This window comes from Parasteatoda tepidariorum, chromosome X2 (assembly GCF_043381705.1).
Source record: "Parasteatoda tepidariorum isolate YZ-2023 chromosome X2, CAS_Ptep_4.0, whole genome shotgun sequence".
Taxonomy (NCBI): Eukaryota; Metazoa; Arthropoda; class Arachnida; order Araneae; family Theridiidae; genus Parasteatoda; species Parasteatoda tepidariorum.
Window position 1 is genome coordinate 16,231,629 of NC_092215.1, and position 16,497 is coordinate 16,248,125.

Sequence of the window (16,497 nt, forward strand, 5' to 3'; positions counted from 1 at the left end):
AATGAACAACAACTAACCCTATGTATAGGGTGACCACAACCAGGAAAATTTTAAAGAAATATTGAAGACTTTTACTGATTCCTATTTACCAAAATGTGTTTTAAATTGAAGGAAATACAGGGGGTCCCATCAGGGGGGAAGGTGGGTGCACGATGCGCCCACTTAAAGCTTGGGGGGGGGGATTTTTACACTAAATAAAACGATAGTTTGGGGGGGGGGGAATTTAGACGAGAGAATTTTTTTTTTTTTTTTAAGTACATAAATAAAAGAAGCAACTGACCATTTTCAGCCATACTTAACTTGACTACAGGTGCAAAGCAAAATACACAAGGAAATCTTAACTTATCATTTATTGTAGTAGTTTTAGTCAGCCCATTTTCAATTATTTTTTGTGCCGTCTTTTTTAATTTATTTATTTTTGCTTTAAACATATTTTCAGCATTCACAATCAGGATCAAGGTCTGCATTTGTCATATTATGAGTAGAATGCAAGCAAAGTGGCACTATTCCGAACAAGCTAGCATGGAATGCCCCCAAGAGCTTGGGGGTATGGGGGCCACTGAGGAAATACATTCAATTATTAAAATGATCAAACTTTTGGGGCCTCCTTGGCAGAGCGGTATCGCCCGTCAAACACTGTGCAAGGCGTGGAGTAGCGGGTTCGAACCCAGCTGCTGGATGTATCTTCGTGCTGTCCTTATTGCGCTATTTGTCCTTCTATTTGACAAACGTTTATAAGCCTAAATTGAGCACACAAGCCTGCAAATGTATGTAATTCCAATAAACCATTAAAACTTTATTTCAAAATATGTAGTGTTATTGAACCAGTTACCGATTTGTTTATTCTCCACGTTAGTTACGCCCCTGTTTTGTGCGACTCTTGCTTTTCAAGGGGCAAAAGAGAGAATGAACTTGAAACTAATTAATATTCATATTTTTTTTTTAAAGTTTTGGTATTGAAAGCTTGATTTAAATATCAGTTTTAAAAACCACGCTACTCTAATTAAGTCATATAAATTTATATGCAATATCTAGAACGAAAGTATTCTCCTGAAAGCTGCTTTTATTTGTAAAAATCAAAATAATAGTTTATAAAATAAGATCCATTTAAGGAAGGCTCTTAAACTCAAAATTTCTCGCTTCTTAAGGCCTTTCGCCTGAACTATCACTGACAAAAATTAAACTTATAACCCGCTATTTAAAAATGTATTTTTTTTTTAAAAAAAAAAAAGCCAATAATGATGATAAGATAAAAAACATAAATACCTTAAATTCGCTCTTATAAATAAAATAAAAAAAATAGTAATGTAATCAATTTCAATAAATTAAACCCTTAAAAAGAGAATATTTCAAGGTTCCTAGAAATTGCGTAAATTGTGGTGAGTTGAACTCTGTAAGACATAGCTGACAATTCGCTTTTCCGGAAGATTTTATTCTTGTATTTAAAGGAGAATTACATAGAAATATTTATGCTATTCTTTGTAATTCTTTCATTTAAAAACTAATTCAACTCAGAAATAAATAAAATTAACTAAAAAAAATTACTTTTTTCATACAGTGCGTCACGCGGAATCGTTAAGAACCGAATTACCCAGTGAGCATAAAAAATATTAACACTTACCTGAAACGCAGCTAAGAGGCGACTGAAGTGAAAATTTCCACAAACCGGTTTCATTTTTTCTTATTTCTTTTGGGATGTTTACTTTCTAACGACAATGACGAGATATCATTAATGTTTTTATTCATTAAATAGTTTAATAATGAGCGTATCAATGGATTGACTCTGCTGTTATCTCCTCATTTAAGCAAAAGTTCATGGAAGTGTCCATGTTATGATTGGATAGGATCCAAGAATTTACTTGATTCGCCTTAATTTATTTATTTATTACTTTTAATAAAATTAATTTAGCTTATTTTTTATTAGAATTTTTTTTTTATTTAAATAAATTTACAGATTTAGATATTTTTTAATGTTAAGATTATTTTATTAGAGTACATTTTGGATACTCATCAGATCTTACTAAGTTACTTTGTAGTTTATGCTCAATATTTTTACCAACAAATGTTGTAGTATTTTATTTTTGTTGAATATGTTATGTTAATCACGGTTCGTACTCAACGAAAAAAAAATTATAATTCGTATCGATTTGTTATAAAGAAGCTGAAAATTTCTTAATATTTGCTTTCACTATCGAATTAAAATTACATAGCCATCACCTTCGGATCTATATATATTTACATCGAGAAAATAAAACATTCTGGTAGCTACAAACATGGAGAAAAAACTTACAATATTACTACCACTTTTTAATTTTTTCCAGGTGCGTATGAACCCTGTTAACCCTTTAGTAGGCCATTAATTTCTAGTAAAGGTAAATTAAAGAATTTTCGGAATTGAAATTCATATAAGAATCGTAATTGATAAAAGAAAAGAAAAACTCATTTAGCTTATAAAAAATTAATTTAAATTTTAATGCCATTTTTTTTTTTTTTGAGGTAAGTATATTAACCACGACCTATTAAGAACTTGACCCTGTTAACCCTTTAGTGGGCCATTAATTTCTAGTAAAGGTAAATTAAAGAATTTTCGGAATTGAAATTCGTGTAAGAATCGTAATTGATAAAAGAAAAGAAAAACTCATTTAGCTTATTAAAAAAGTTATTTCAATTTTAATGCCATTTTTTTTCTTTTTTTGCGGTAAGTATATTTACCACGACCAATTAAGAACTTGACTTTTATTTTTCTTTATTTATAAAATGCCAATTTAATCAAACGCACTTTAAGAAAGCTGAAGTTATTAACAGATGGAAACCTAAATTAAAAGTGGTAGAAAAGTTAACATGTACTTAAAAAATTGGTGATAAGTATACTTACCACGGTTTTCGAAAGGGTTAATGCATAAATACAAACCCGGAAGTACAAGCACCTCACAAATGCCAACTTGCTCTGGACGGTGAATAGATATTTTCACGTCGTCTTGTAATGCGTAATTCTTGGCTCAGTAAATTCAATTTACACATTTTTTACTCACCAATACTTCTAAATATTTCAAAGGCTCATGGGATACCACAGGCGACTATGAAAGGGCCGTAATGGCCTCAGACACCCAGTTCCACAACAACGAACGCACAGGCGACTATAATTGTTAAAAGTGGTAGAAACTCAATTCAGTTTTGTTAATTTATTATCTCTTTAATTATTTAATCGCAACTACCACACTAGGACTTGCAATTCAACTTAATCATAGTTAAAGCAACAACAACAAAAAATATAAATAAAATAATTAATTCACCCTCAGTGGTAAACTGGAAAAAAAAATGCTAATGAAAGATCATAATTTTAATCTGTTTTAATAAAATTTTGAATCTTATTAGTTATCTCTTTTCGAATTTATAGTCGCCCGTGACAATCCTGGATACGCCACTTAAGCAGGCTGTCAACAATCTACGCTTTTTGTAAAAATTTATTCTGGTAGTAAATAAATTAATATCTTAATGCATTATTTTCTTTAACCATTTAAAATCATTTTCCACACCACTACATACAAATGATTTAAAAGTTCATATGCAACGCCACTGTGTTCTAGCTCATGACCACTTGGATCAGTCTGCGTAGGGACCGAGGGTGTGCGGTATTGGTCCTCGTTAAACTGTTCTACCGTAAAGTGCTCGACTTCCCGTGCAGGTCGTTGGGCTACCGAAACAGGGGTGCCATCCTCTCTGCAGAGGATCAAAATTGCGATGGCGTGTCTTCGGATCATCCTCAGGGATGTTTCCCAGACCGTCGCCTATAGCCCATTGTGCAGCTCTAGTGCGACGTAAATTAACAACAACAACATCAAAATAATCCGGAAATCTTTTATTCGTTTATTATAACAATTTATCGCATCCGAAACAGTTAGCATCACTAAATTCTAAAATTTTCTACTATTTTAAAGATAAAAAAAAAGTTCACTTCTAAACGGTAGGTGGCATGTTATGTTGAATTATAGTGCATTTCTATAAAATATTCTTTTAAAAAGTAGTAAAATTTAACAAGTTAAATGTGTCTGGTGTACTTTTAGAAATAAAACCCTCACTTTTGACGATTCAGTAATGCTTGAGATGTATTTCGTTAATTTTGAGAATTATTTAGTAACGAAATCACGCTATTTCTGACTAAACCCGAACTTTCAAATAAGTGATGAAAATGTTTCCTCAATTCGGAACCTCATCGCAGTGCATTGTGGGAGATAGTAACTAGGAAAAAGATTTTGAAAACAAAGTGACGAAACAAGCCAATCAGGCTATATGGTGGTCAAGGAGTTGACCTCTTCCCATGAGGATCGAATCCCGTTTCGAGCATTTGTGCAGTTTCTATCTGCCCTGGGTTGTTTTGCTTGGGCGGCATTGATCCACCTATATGTTGCCTACGATAAAATGATTCTTAGATAAGTTAGACACTAAATTTTTATCTGTGTGTGTGTTTTGGAAAAAAATATAAGGAAGAAATATTTCTCTAATTTTGACGAAATTCGTTTCCTCGAAGGTGTTACTTAGACGAAATTTTTGCTCGGAACGTCAGAAAACGGTTTCGTCAAAATTTGAGAATCCATTTATTAGAGTGCGAGTATACACGTCGGACAAGAGAGTGAAAAAAAGCTAATTTTAATTTCACGAAATTAAAGAGTTTTTTTTAATTATTACTGACAACTTGCGCCATTTTCATAATTAGCTAAAACAAACGATAAAATAGACTGACAAACGATTGACAAAGCAGCTAACAGTTATGAATAACTCTTGTAAACTCACAACAGTTATAAGACTAGCATATTTTCGCAAAGAAACGCTATTTCGCGCTATTACAGAGCCTTCGAACACACAGCTTTAACCAGTTAAACGTGCTTGACGAGTATACACGCTACACTTAACTTTCTAGCGGTGCGTATGATGTGTCTACTCGTCGTGTAAAAAAATAATAAAAAAAAAAAAAATAGCATTGAATATATATCAAAACTCGAAATTTCAAAAAAGAAAAAAAAAATTTAAATGGGCTAATATCAAGCACAAACTCCTCTGAAACCCTTTTGATAACAACATCAATAAAAAAATTATAGGTTTTTAAGAAAATAATATGAAATGAAAAAAAATTTCATCGCCGATAACAGGCTGCCTATTGGCAAAATGGTTGCGGTCTAATTTTTTTCTCTTTTATTCATAACTCAAGAAGAATTTATGGGATCTCTCTGGTCCCATATGTCAAAAATAAGCTCACCAACTTAATGCATAACAAAATTAAAAGTGAAAAAAAGAATTCTAAAAAAATTATCAAACAGCAGCAGTTGTCATAGCAACGCATGCAATGACGATGCATGATGCACTCTTCACTATTACTCTTGAACACAGTTGAAAAGTGCGATGACGTCCAAATAAAGTGCGCACGCCATCAAACCCAAAACAACAACCATTTTGCCAATGGGTAAAAAAAAAAAAAATTCAATAACAATATTATTTGGATGGTATCCTTTCCCTTGAATTATCAATAGAATTGCTTTGTATTTTATATTGCGGGAAGCAAGGGGGGACCAGAAACCAATAGTACACTCAAGCCGTGAATTGGTCGGCGAGCAATAATTTACGCAAACAATTGCGCTGAAATTGCGTAAACAATTAGAAGGGCAAATATATTCCTTTTTCTCTACAAGGAAGAGTCCAAGACATTCTGGAATTGAATAAAAGAAACAGAAGCATTCGATCTAAAATCTCTCTTTCTCGTTTTTGAAGCATCAGAAACAGGACTGAAAGTAAGACAGAAAAGAAAAACTCGTTGCAAAAACAATTCATTTATAGCTGGATTTTGCGATTAGTAAAAGAAATTATTACCATTTTTAAATATAAACTATTTATCTCTATTTACTTTATCTAGGGTGGGGAAAAAAAGTCTCATGTGTATGTTATAACAGCTGAAAAAAATCTTGGTGGAAAGTGTTACATAAAATTTGCAATAGGATAATTTGCCCTGCATTCAACGTGTATGCATGCAAAGATGCCAACTTGCTCTGGATAGTGGATAAGTATTTTCGAGTGGTAGTCTTTTAATGTATGATACTTGGTTTAGTAAATTCGATTTATTCATCATTACTTCCAAATAATTCAAAAGCTTATGTGATATGCCTTTGAAAAAGACCTAAAATTTGCCTAGAATCCAAAATTAACCTAAAATCTACAAATTTTAGTTGTGTTTTTATTATTATTTTACAATTTTGAGTTAAGACTTTTTTTTTTTTTTACCCATTTTGAGTTTAAGACTACCAATGTTTGACTCCGTAGCCTTGTAATTTTGAACCCAGATCTTTTACCAATCGAGCATGTTCAGGACCTTCATGAACAACTTCAGTCTCCAACAGGCATGGAACTCCATCCCACAAAATGACAAACAACATCTGTATGATACACTGACATCTGTATGACTGAAACTTGAATCAATTAAATATATTACTCAGACAAACGCATTGCCGAAATTTCATTACTCTACAATTTTTTCTTGGTGTTGGGATTTTTTTCCATCAGTTATATATACATACATAAATACATACACACACACATATATATATATATATTATATTGTATACATATGCCAACAATAACATAGCTGCCAACTTGCACGGCCAATGAGAAGTTTTTCATTATTGTAGCAACATTAACATTTTGTCATATTAAATCTTGAAGTTAAAAGTTTCAATAAGAAATTTTAAACTACCTTGACAAATCAATAATTTTAAAAAAATGTAAATAAAATCTATTTGTTGGCTAATTATGTTTATAGAAGTCTTAATAGTCTTGTTTTTAGAAAATTCATCCCAACTTAATTGTTGTTTTACTACCACTTTGTGAAATCTTTTTCAAGGACTATACAAGATGGCAGGTTGGAAAATTTTGAGTTGCGAATTTAAGTTTTTGACATGTAAAATCTACAATGTAGTTTTTATAGCTTTTTTCGGTAGTTATTGTAGTGAATTTCCAAAGTTTTAAAAATCTCAATATTTTTAATACAACAAAATTGTGAGGCAATGATTTCGAATTTTATTTATCACTTTTCAACTCTTTATTTGAGTCCATTTCATAAATCCAAGTGACTTTTCAATTGTGTTTTTGGAAGTTGAATGGTGTTGTTGGATTTCCACGTTTTTTTTTTCAATCTCGAACTTTACTACGATATTATAATAACTCGCGACTTTCGAATCGGGCAAATAGTAATCACTTTTGACATGCTTTTTTTTGTGACAATTTTATCGTACATCCAGCTGTTTTTATAAATCCATGTCATGTTTTTGCCAATACGTATTTCTATACGTAGTTTTGAAAATAAAGATATTTTTAATTTAATATGACACTCTTATCGCGCATTTAAATGTGCGCTTTATTTTTGCAAATTTCATCACAAATCTAAGATTTTTTTTGTGAAAATCCTGATATTTTTGTTGAAGCGTACTTTTAAATGCCTTATGGTAAAACAAACTCTTTTTGAGAACTATCAATTGCAAAAAACCTAGCACTTGAATAAAATACAATTTTTAAAGCATTAGAAGGATGATAATTATTTATTATCGATTTTTATAATTCATTATTAAAAACAATATTTAACTTATGTAAAATGTTATACAAATTTTTATTACAAATATCAAAATATCTCTTATTATACAGCTTCAGCCTGGTTAAAACTGAAAAAATTCCAGATATGAAATTTTTTGTTCATTGAACAAGATAAAGTCATATTTAAATCTTTAATTTCAGAAATAATTACAGTTTTCCCAATTGATCTATAAGGTTGGACTCCCGAAAAATGAGTTCGCTGATCAGAACTCAATGAATAAGCACTATTATCAAGGAACAAAATGACATCCCATAAAATGTTACACAAATTGATTACATGAATAAAAAAGACTGAGTATACAGAAAACATATATTACCTATAAATAGAACTTAAAGAACCTGTTTAACACTATCTTTTCCTGCATAATTAAATATTTCAGCACAACTCAACTTCTCACTTTCAGCTCTTGATATATCATAAAACAAACATTTTTGTATAATTATCAAATCTTCTTAACTTAGTTTATACAATAAACAATTATGTATGGAATTTACAAAGGAAAACACATCTTCACTATATAATTGAATAGAGTTGGGAACAAAGACTGTTTCAACATAGTTCTGTTTAATATAGTTCTTAGATAAATCAATTATAGAGATAAGTAGGTGTTTTAATACAAAGATATAATTTTATAGTTTTCTATGCTTAATTTAGCTAATTTTTGAATATTATCATTAATGGATGTTATTTCAAGAGAACTTTTAGAGCTTTCTTCAAATAAATATTCATCATTACTTGATGATTGAGAGCTCCCTACAGTACCTGACTTACTCATAAGAAATAAATCTGAAGATCTCATCGAGAAAGGTTTCCAACTTGGCATTTTATCCCAATGAAAAAATTCACTTATTAATGAATTTATTTTAAGCTTGACAGCAATTTTGACATTACGTTCTACACCTCATCTGACACATTCTACAAAGTTCTTGGGTCAACTGATTTTAACTTTCTTTCTTCTTGATTTTGATGAAATATATGATTATTCAACTGAAGAAGGCAGAACAGACCAAGTGACACCACTAAAAAAAAATGTTTAAAAAAATTAAAAAATAGAAAACAAACCCAAAGTTTTAATTTTTTAAGAATTATAATTTCAGTAATTTGTAACTAAATCAAAAGAATTTCAGACAAAAGAAGTTTTAAGTGAAGTTTTCTTAAACGTCAGACTTCCTATTCAATTAATTTTTGTGGATTTTGAAAATTCTGTTGCACTTTCAAAATTTATTGCAAATTTCCTTTAAAAGTGATAGAATATGAATTTTATACCCAAATAAATATTTCCTTCTGCTGTTTTACACTACCTTTGCAAACTAAGTACTAATCAGTGCATGTAGATATTTCCCCGGGGGTGGCTATGGGTTATACATTTCAAGTTGGTCCTCTTCTGTAATGTTTTTTTAGTTTCTTGTGGGCCGCTGCCCGGAAGTTGCCAAGACTTGGCGATTATTCTGTGATAGATCACGATACGGAAATCTCCCTCTATTTTTGTCAATACAATTAATTTTTATAATATATGGTTTTAAAAAAGCATAGACTTGTATTGATGTAAAATAGGAAATGTTTTGTACTTTCATTGCTTGAATTCTAAAGTACAAGCATCTTTTTTTATAGGAGGTTGTAAGCATGCAGTTTCACTAATTACCTGGGTGCACAAGTGGAGTGAGGAGCTGTCTCCTACTTCAGTCAAATCTTACTGGAAAAAAGCAAAGCTGTGTGAAGTGGGCACAAAGCTTAAATTTGCTAAAGCTAGGGATATCCCTCTTCCAAAATTAGACAGAGATGATACAACCAATGATGGGTCCTTTTTACAAGCCATATTGAGTCATAGTAAAATGCTGGGTAGGGAGGACACTGCTATCACCAAATACTTCTGAGAAGAGAGAACAGTTGACAAGTTATCCCTGCATTTTCTATCAAGGGATTTTTTTATTGCTAACCCTGATGAATTTCTAAGCTATTGTAGCTTAATGATGAATAACTCAGCCTGTAGGGAAGCTGAACTTAGTACTGCAGAACAGGCAAAAAATCCTTTATGGTTTGAACTGCGTCATGCAAGAATCACTGCTTCTAAGATACATGAAGCAAGTCATTGTAATATCCTTGATCGATCATTGCAGGAATCGATTTTGGGTGCCCATAAGATGAGGGACACTAAAGCCATGGCGAAAGGCTGAATATTAGAGAGTTTAGTAAGAAAAGTTGTGGAAAAGGAAAGTAATATAAAGTTTAAAAAGTGTGAACTGAAATTGTCGTCAAAAATTCCTGTTCTTGGTACATCTGTGGATGGTCTAAGTGAAGGATATGTCCTTGAAATAAAATGTCCTTTCTCAGAAAAGGCTATGAAAATCTACAATGCCAATGGCATAATAAAACCAAAACATGCAGCCCAGATACAAATGTTTATGTATGGCAAAAAAAAAGGTTTGTTTTGCGTGGCGCATGTGAATTTTGAAACATCAAAAGATGCAGGCATCATTAAGGTGGAATATGATTCGAACTTTATAGAAAGACTTATTCCTGACAGTGTGAAATTTTGGAAAGAAGCGATCTATCCGACTTTAAAGAAACGTCTTTTGTAAATATTGTTTTGAGACAGTTGTTGCTTTTTTTATGCAACATATTTTAAATATGCATGTAATGTTCGCATATTCAGTTATGTTAATAAAAGAAAATCAATTTTGTACAATATTTTTATAAACTAGCAAATATGTGTTATAAGAATAAAAAAATTTAAACATATTGAAATACTAATGATTTATAAAACTAAATTTAAATTCCCACTAATTAAAGAATTCAAACTAATAAATGAATTGACATACAAAATTATTTGTGTTATAACACATTTTTACTGTAAAAATTGTGTAGCAATTTTTCTTTTTTTTAAAATTTGTTTAATTAGACCAAGTTTTTTCCAGAGCTACCTAAATTTACACTGAATCTCATTCTTATAAATAAACATAGTATGCATTCCTGTCGTGGAGTCCAATTATAAAAGTTGGTACTTTTATCTTTTGCCGTTGTAAGTGATGGTCACCGAACTAAGTTGCTAAGTTTTAATATTTTTTTGTAATTTCTTTTCTTATGCTATGTTTTATTTACCATGTTTTCTATGAGTTTTTGTTCATTACTGCAGCATGGAGCCCCAAATCTATAACACTATTGGCATTCTCAATCTTGGAATTTTTTGGATTCTCGGTATGAACTTAAAAAAACAACATATGCTATAAAAAAAGGTATAAGTTATCAATAAATTAAAATAAATATGAAATTTATTATTGAACCATTTTTTATTCTTTTAACTAGTTTCAAATTTTTTCATCAGTTTTAGTTTTTTAAAATTATTTATAATTAGCAGGTAAAAGGTTATGGAATTTGGGTTCTATATTATACAGGGTTATTCATAATTCCCTCCGGGCACGAACTGGACTATCGCATTGCGGTATGCCGTGTAACCAAGGGTTCACACATAGAACACCTGTAATGTATGTAAGTAAAACTTGAATAGTTTCTGAATAATTTCATATGTTTCTTTTTTTCATATTCGTCGTCTTTTTTTTACTATAACGTTTTGAAACCCCGGAGGGAATTATGAATAACCCTATATAATTCTAATTTTTTTAAGAGGGTCGATTGTGACTTAAATAAGTTCTGTATATTACATTTTCAAAATTAAATGAGAATTAAACATCAGACCTAAATCATATTTTTAATGAAATTATCTTGCATGTTTACTAAGCCGCACACAGTTATCACTATATCATCCAATTTTTGATGTGACTTTTGTCCACACAACTGTGAGGTGTTACCATTTTAAAATCTTCAATTAACCTTTCAACCAAATAATACCAATTAGCTTTCAACATGAATTTTCAATGGAGCTATCTGCTTTGATTGTTTAACTCCACTCTTGGTATTGCATTTTGATGCAAACACTGATGTCTAACTAATCTGCATGATTTTTCTTCCAAAACTTTTGCTACATCTTTGAAGCCTCTGTCAGCCATAATTAAGTCACCAGCAGTTAAGTGATCCAGGTATCCTGATCACTTGTCTTGCATGCACGATACTAAATATTTAATTGTATCACAATTATAGAAGTTTGACCACGTCATGGACTGATGGGCCGAATTGCTCGGTGTTTCAATTTCTAAGCAGTCTAATATTGAAACAACTTTACTATATCTTGCTCTGAAAGGAATAGGCAGTTTTTTATACATTTGTTTTTTAGTAGGCCATATAATTAAATTTTTCAAATTTTTTGCTATGGGAAAGATTTTTCGTAAATCCTGCAAATTTGTGTTTCACTCAGTCCAAAATCATCTCCTAAAATTGAAAAAGAGTCATTGAGTCTGATTTTCTTTAATACTATGAAAATCTCGAGAACACAATTTAGTTTTGTCTGACAGCACTCGAACTAAGAAAAATCTCTCTTTAGGAACACCTAAATATTTCTTCGGTCTTTTTTCAATCTTTAACATAGTTATTTTCAAACAGTCTTCGTTGAATATTTTGTGTTCAATTTTTTCATCTGTGCTGTCATCTGTACTTTCACTTGGCGTGCTGAGGCTCCATTCATATTCTGACGAATTACTTTCATCATCATTTTCTTGAACAACTTCAATATATGCATCTTCTTTTTTCTCTTTAAATAAAGGAGAGGTTGCTCTTGTTGTTGTAAGCTGTTTGATAGGTGACTAAGCCACTGTTGAAGTTGAAATAGGAATGGTACCTACTCTTTTGCTTATATGCCTTGTTACAACATTAGCTTGACAACCTTTGCTGTGTCCTGCTAAGCTCACTTGTTCATTCACTTGTAAAGGGGAGCTATGACAACTGATATTGTCGAAGTGACTGGTTTTGTCACTTGTCATGTTGAGAGAACCTTTGTAATTTTGAATTGAATTGACGATTAGATCTTTACGTCTATGTTTAGCAACATATGTGCACTCCTTAGAGACAGCTGGCTTTTGACACGAAAAAGCATGTGGTACAACACCAGACTTTAATTTCTTATGCTTCACATTGTTGGTAATCTTGTATTGCATATAATTTTCCATGTCCTCTTCCAGCCAAAAAGAAAATCACTCAGTAAATTCATAATGTATTAAATTTTTTTCTTTTAAATGAAATAAAAAAAATTTCAAAATTTAAATATTTCTATGTCTTAGCTGGGATCAAGCCATTAGGTGAAAAATATTTTATTTTATTTGGAAATTTTTATTTTATTTATTACAGCAAATAATTTGAATTTATTCAGAATCAAACTGAGCATGAAAGTTACATTTTAAAATTTAATGCTAAACTATGTTTGCACAATGCATTTTGCAAAATATAAATTTTTAAAAAATTTTTTTTTCTTTTATGTTTATATCATATATATATAGTTTAAATGTATATGTAGTGTATAGCAGTTGCATCCTCCCCCTTGAGAAAATTTTTGTGGACAACATTCAGCATAATGAAATAAAATTGAGGAATGAAAAAATAAATGTTGAAACTACTTTTTTTGAATAACTTTTGAAGTAAATTCATTTTTCTTTATTTATACTGGTTCATTTTTACTTAAATTTTTCTATATATAAAAGTCTGAACTGTTTTGAAAGTTTTCATTTAATGAGTTGATCCCAATTAGAGAGAATGGAATGAATGGTATATGACCAGGAGTTATAAATTTTTAGATAAATAAAATTTTTAAAAAAATTCTTTTTTTATTATTAACTTCCAAAATATTTTCTTGATTTTTTTTTCTTTTTTGAAGAAATTTAAATAATGCTAAACCCCTATCATTCTATATTTCAACTTTTATAATTTTTTTCCTCTAGATAAAATTAATTAATTATTTTTCAACTCAAAAATTTTGATTTCAATAAAGTGAAAAGCAAGAAGACTACAGATATTTTGAATAAAGAAATTAAAGCAGAAGAAAAAATATAGATCAGTAATTAAAAAGAAAATATAGAATAAATAAAAAACCTGTACACCACTGTTCCCTAAGAATGAAATCCTTTCATTTTAAAGAATAAAAAAAAAGTGATCTGAACAGCATTTCATAAACATTTCAATTCAGTATAATAAATTATTCATCCAGAGAAGCTTATCAATCAGAAAAAAAATCTTATAGAATTAAATAATAATTAAGTAACTTACTGTAAAATGGTCTTCGCAACAGTATAATGCAATAGTTGCAGACAATTTGTGATTTTTCTTATTGCGTTTGATGGCTTTGCACTAAACTTGTCTTTTTTCTCCTTTTGGTACACTAAAAAAGAATTTATTTGGCATGTTTAATGTAGAACTATTGCAACAACATGGCACAATGCAACACTTGTAGTTTTTGCTTGGAGCCATTTTTAAGAATTTATACTCGGCGCAGCACATGCTTCCGCTGTTTCGAAACATGATGGGAGTCGTGATTGTACTATATTGTGACGTCATCAGAGCAGATGGGAAACCTAGCAGCGATTCAGGGGGCGGGGCTAATCGAGTGATTTTAACTATAAATAACAAAATAACTAGTTATCGCACTGGTCTGAAATTGGTGTCTATCTTTATAAAATGGCATGATGTTTAATTTCAAAACACAAAAAAAAGCATGCAGGTTCCTCATTGTGAATAATCAACCCCATAGGTTCTCATGACTTACAGGTATGCATTGCTTTTTTTTCTGTGAATCATGGGAGATTTACTCTCAAGGAGATATTAACCCCGTTTCCTATCAAGTGATAGATAGGTGTTAGGGAATATAAACCTAATAATTGAAACCGACTGAGGACTAAAAGCTCCTATTCAGTATCATATGTCTAACTTGAATATCTGTGCTAATAAGAAAATTATATTCATTTATCTGTAGTTTTATTTAGAATTAAATATTTATATCAAACTTTTTTATGTATTCTTTAATATAGAAAAAATATTTTTTAAATAAATATCCTTGTAGATAGTTATTGCAGATTACTTAACTATATCTATATCTTTTAAAATAATCTAAAAATAATTTACGGTGTGAAATTTCATTATTAGGGTATCCTTCCCGTAAACGGAAAACTCTCATTGGACAATTATTTTGGTCTCAAGAATGTCCGCTTAACCGACGTTTCACTGCATATATAATTTTAAAATTTGCAAAAAATTTGCAGCTCTTTCCTTTTTCTCCCCTATCCATTAGAAACCCAGTTTACAATTGGTTAATCTTTTCATTTGCACAATAGTATAAATTGCATACTTATAAGATAGAAACTTAATATTTTTATAACTTAATAGTCTGTCATTTTTTTTCAAATCATAAAACTTACTTCTTTCTTCCATTCACAATGATGCACATTCTTTTTACAGCATAATCTCAGTCATCAATTTTGTTTTTTGCTTCCAAAACTCCAAATCTGCCTCTTCCCAAAATTGTTTAAAATGAAATTCTTCGTTGAACCTAAGACAAAATAAACATATGATGTAATCACAATCCTCTCAAAATAAACACTTACAGTTATATGTGTTTAAGTCAATAAGCTTACTGTAACATTTCATTATTTAAAATATTATTAATTATAGTAAACTTATAAAAAACAAGAAGCTAAACCGCAGCTCAAATTAAATAAAGCAAACCTCAGATCTAATTAAATTTTAAGTATGAACTTAGAAAAAAATAATCAGTCTCCAGTTCAAAAATTATAAAAAATATAAAAAAACTATTTCAAGGATGCCAACCTAAATGATGAAGTCATGAATGAAGTCAAAAAGCTTTTCTTCACTTGCAATATTAAAATTTTAAATAAAAGATTCAGTCGACATTTTATGAGGTACATAAAATTTTCCAGAAACATTAAAATCCAATATGAATTATTTAATTGATATTCTACGAAATATATAAAAAATTTTTGCTTTGAAATTAAATCTTTATATGAATCATTCAATAATTATTGTACAAGCTATGTTTTCAACAAACAAAAATATTGAAATATTGTATTAAAAAATAATAAAATATAGCAACAAAATATTTATTAAAATTTTTAAAGTTCCAAGAATATAAAAATTTCGAAACTTTTTTTTAAAAGAAATAAAAAACCTCATTATTTACAAAATTAAAAACTGTTCACACCCCTCCTATTCTAGTAGGGGTTAGACAAGTGGCAACCCTAAGGTTTGGAAAATTTTCCCCATACCTTTATCTGCAAAGTTATAAAAATATAGATAAGCAACTGTATATCAGCTAATTTTCATTATTAATTTTACCATAGATAGCCAATTCATTGCATGAATGTCACAATGTGACATAGAATTTTACTGTAGCACACAAGGGTTAATTGAAAAATTTAGAAAATAATGTGGTTTTCAGGAACTTTGTAAAAATAGTAAAAACTCTACTATAGGTAAGGCTGCAGGTCTGTCACGGCGCGAATTTCCGTGAAATTGTCATCTTTTTTCCTAAAATCTGCAAATTTCTCAATATGTCTTGACTTTCGTTATTTTTATTAAACAGAATTTTTATTTTCCTGAACCTTAAATTGAACAAGTAAAATTGATTAGATATTTAGGGCAGTGAATCAATAGCAAAATGACATGAAAATAGTTCAGAGATAAGAGATAATCACAATCTTGTCAAGTAAGGAGGTCTTTCTACACTAAGGGAGGGTAATTACCTTCCTGAAGTCAGTAAGAGTACAAAAGAAATTGGAATCACAAAAGAAGGAAAATGTTATAAATCAAATCTTAGACAGAAAAATTGTTATGCATGCTATTGCACTGGGCAATGAAATTTCTACTGCCTTTCTACATATCCAGTTAATTTTTCCTAGGCGTCTTCTTGTGATTTCTTAAATATGGATCAGTTTCTTAGATGAAGGGGGGGGGAGATTAGCAGTTAGTAGGGA

General features: G+C 30.2%; 1 protein-coding gene across 6 annotated transcripts in view; it reads right to left on the reverse strand.

Moving 5' to 3' along the window:
* LOC107448596 (intracellular coagulation inhibitor 3) overlaps nucleotides 1-16,497 on the reverse strand; it is a 49,279-nt gene that overhangs the window by 10,500 nt on the left and 22,282 nt on the right. For 2 of the 6 annotated variants that reach the window (XR_001584669.3, XR_011638383.1), the window contains 3 exons: nucleotides 14,926-15,056; nucleotides 13,781-13,892; nucleotides 7,562-8,652 (listed from right to left, as the gene is read on the reverse strand). The gene's annotated coding sequence lies outside the window, so the exon portion shown is untranslated. Of the gene's footprint in view, nucleotides 1-1,621; nucleotides 1,757-2,875; nucleotides 3,012-7,561; nucleotides 8,653-13,780; nucleotides 13,893-14,925; nucleotides 15,057-16,497 lie in introns of those variants that run through there. The other 4 variants (XM_043056724.2, XM_043056734.2, XM_016063856.3 and 1 more) reach the window with 3 other exon arrangements.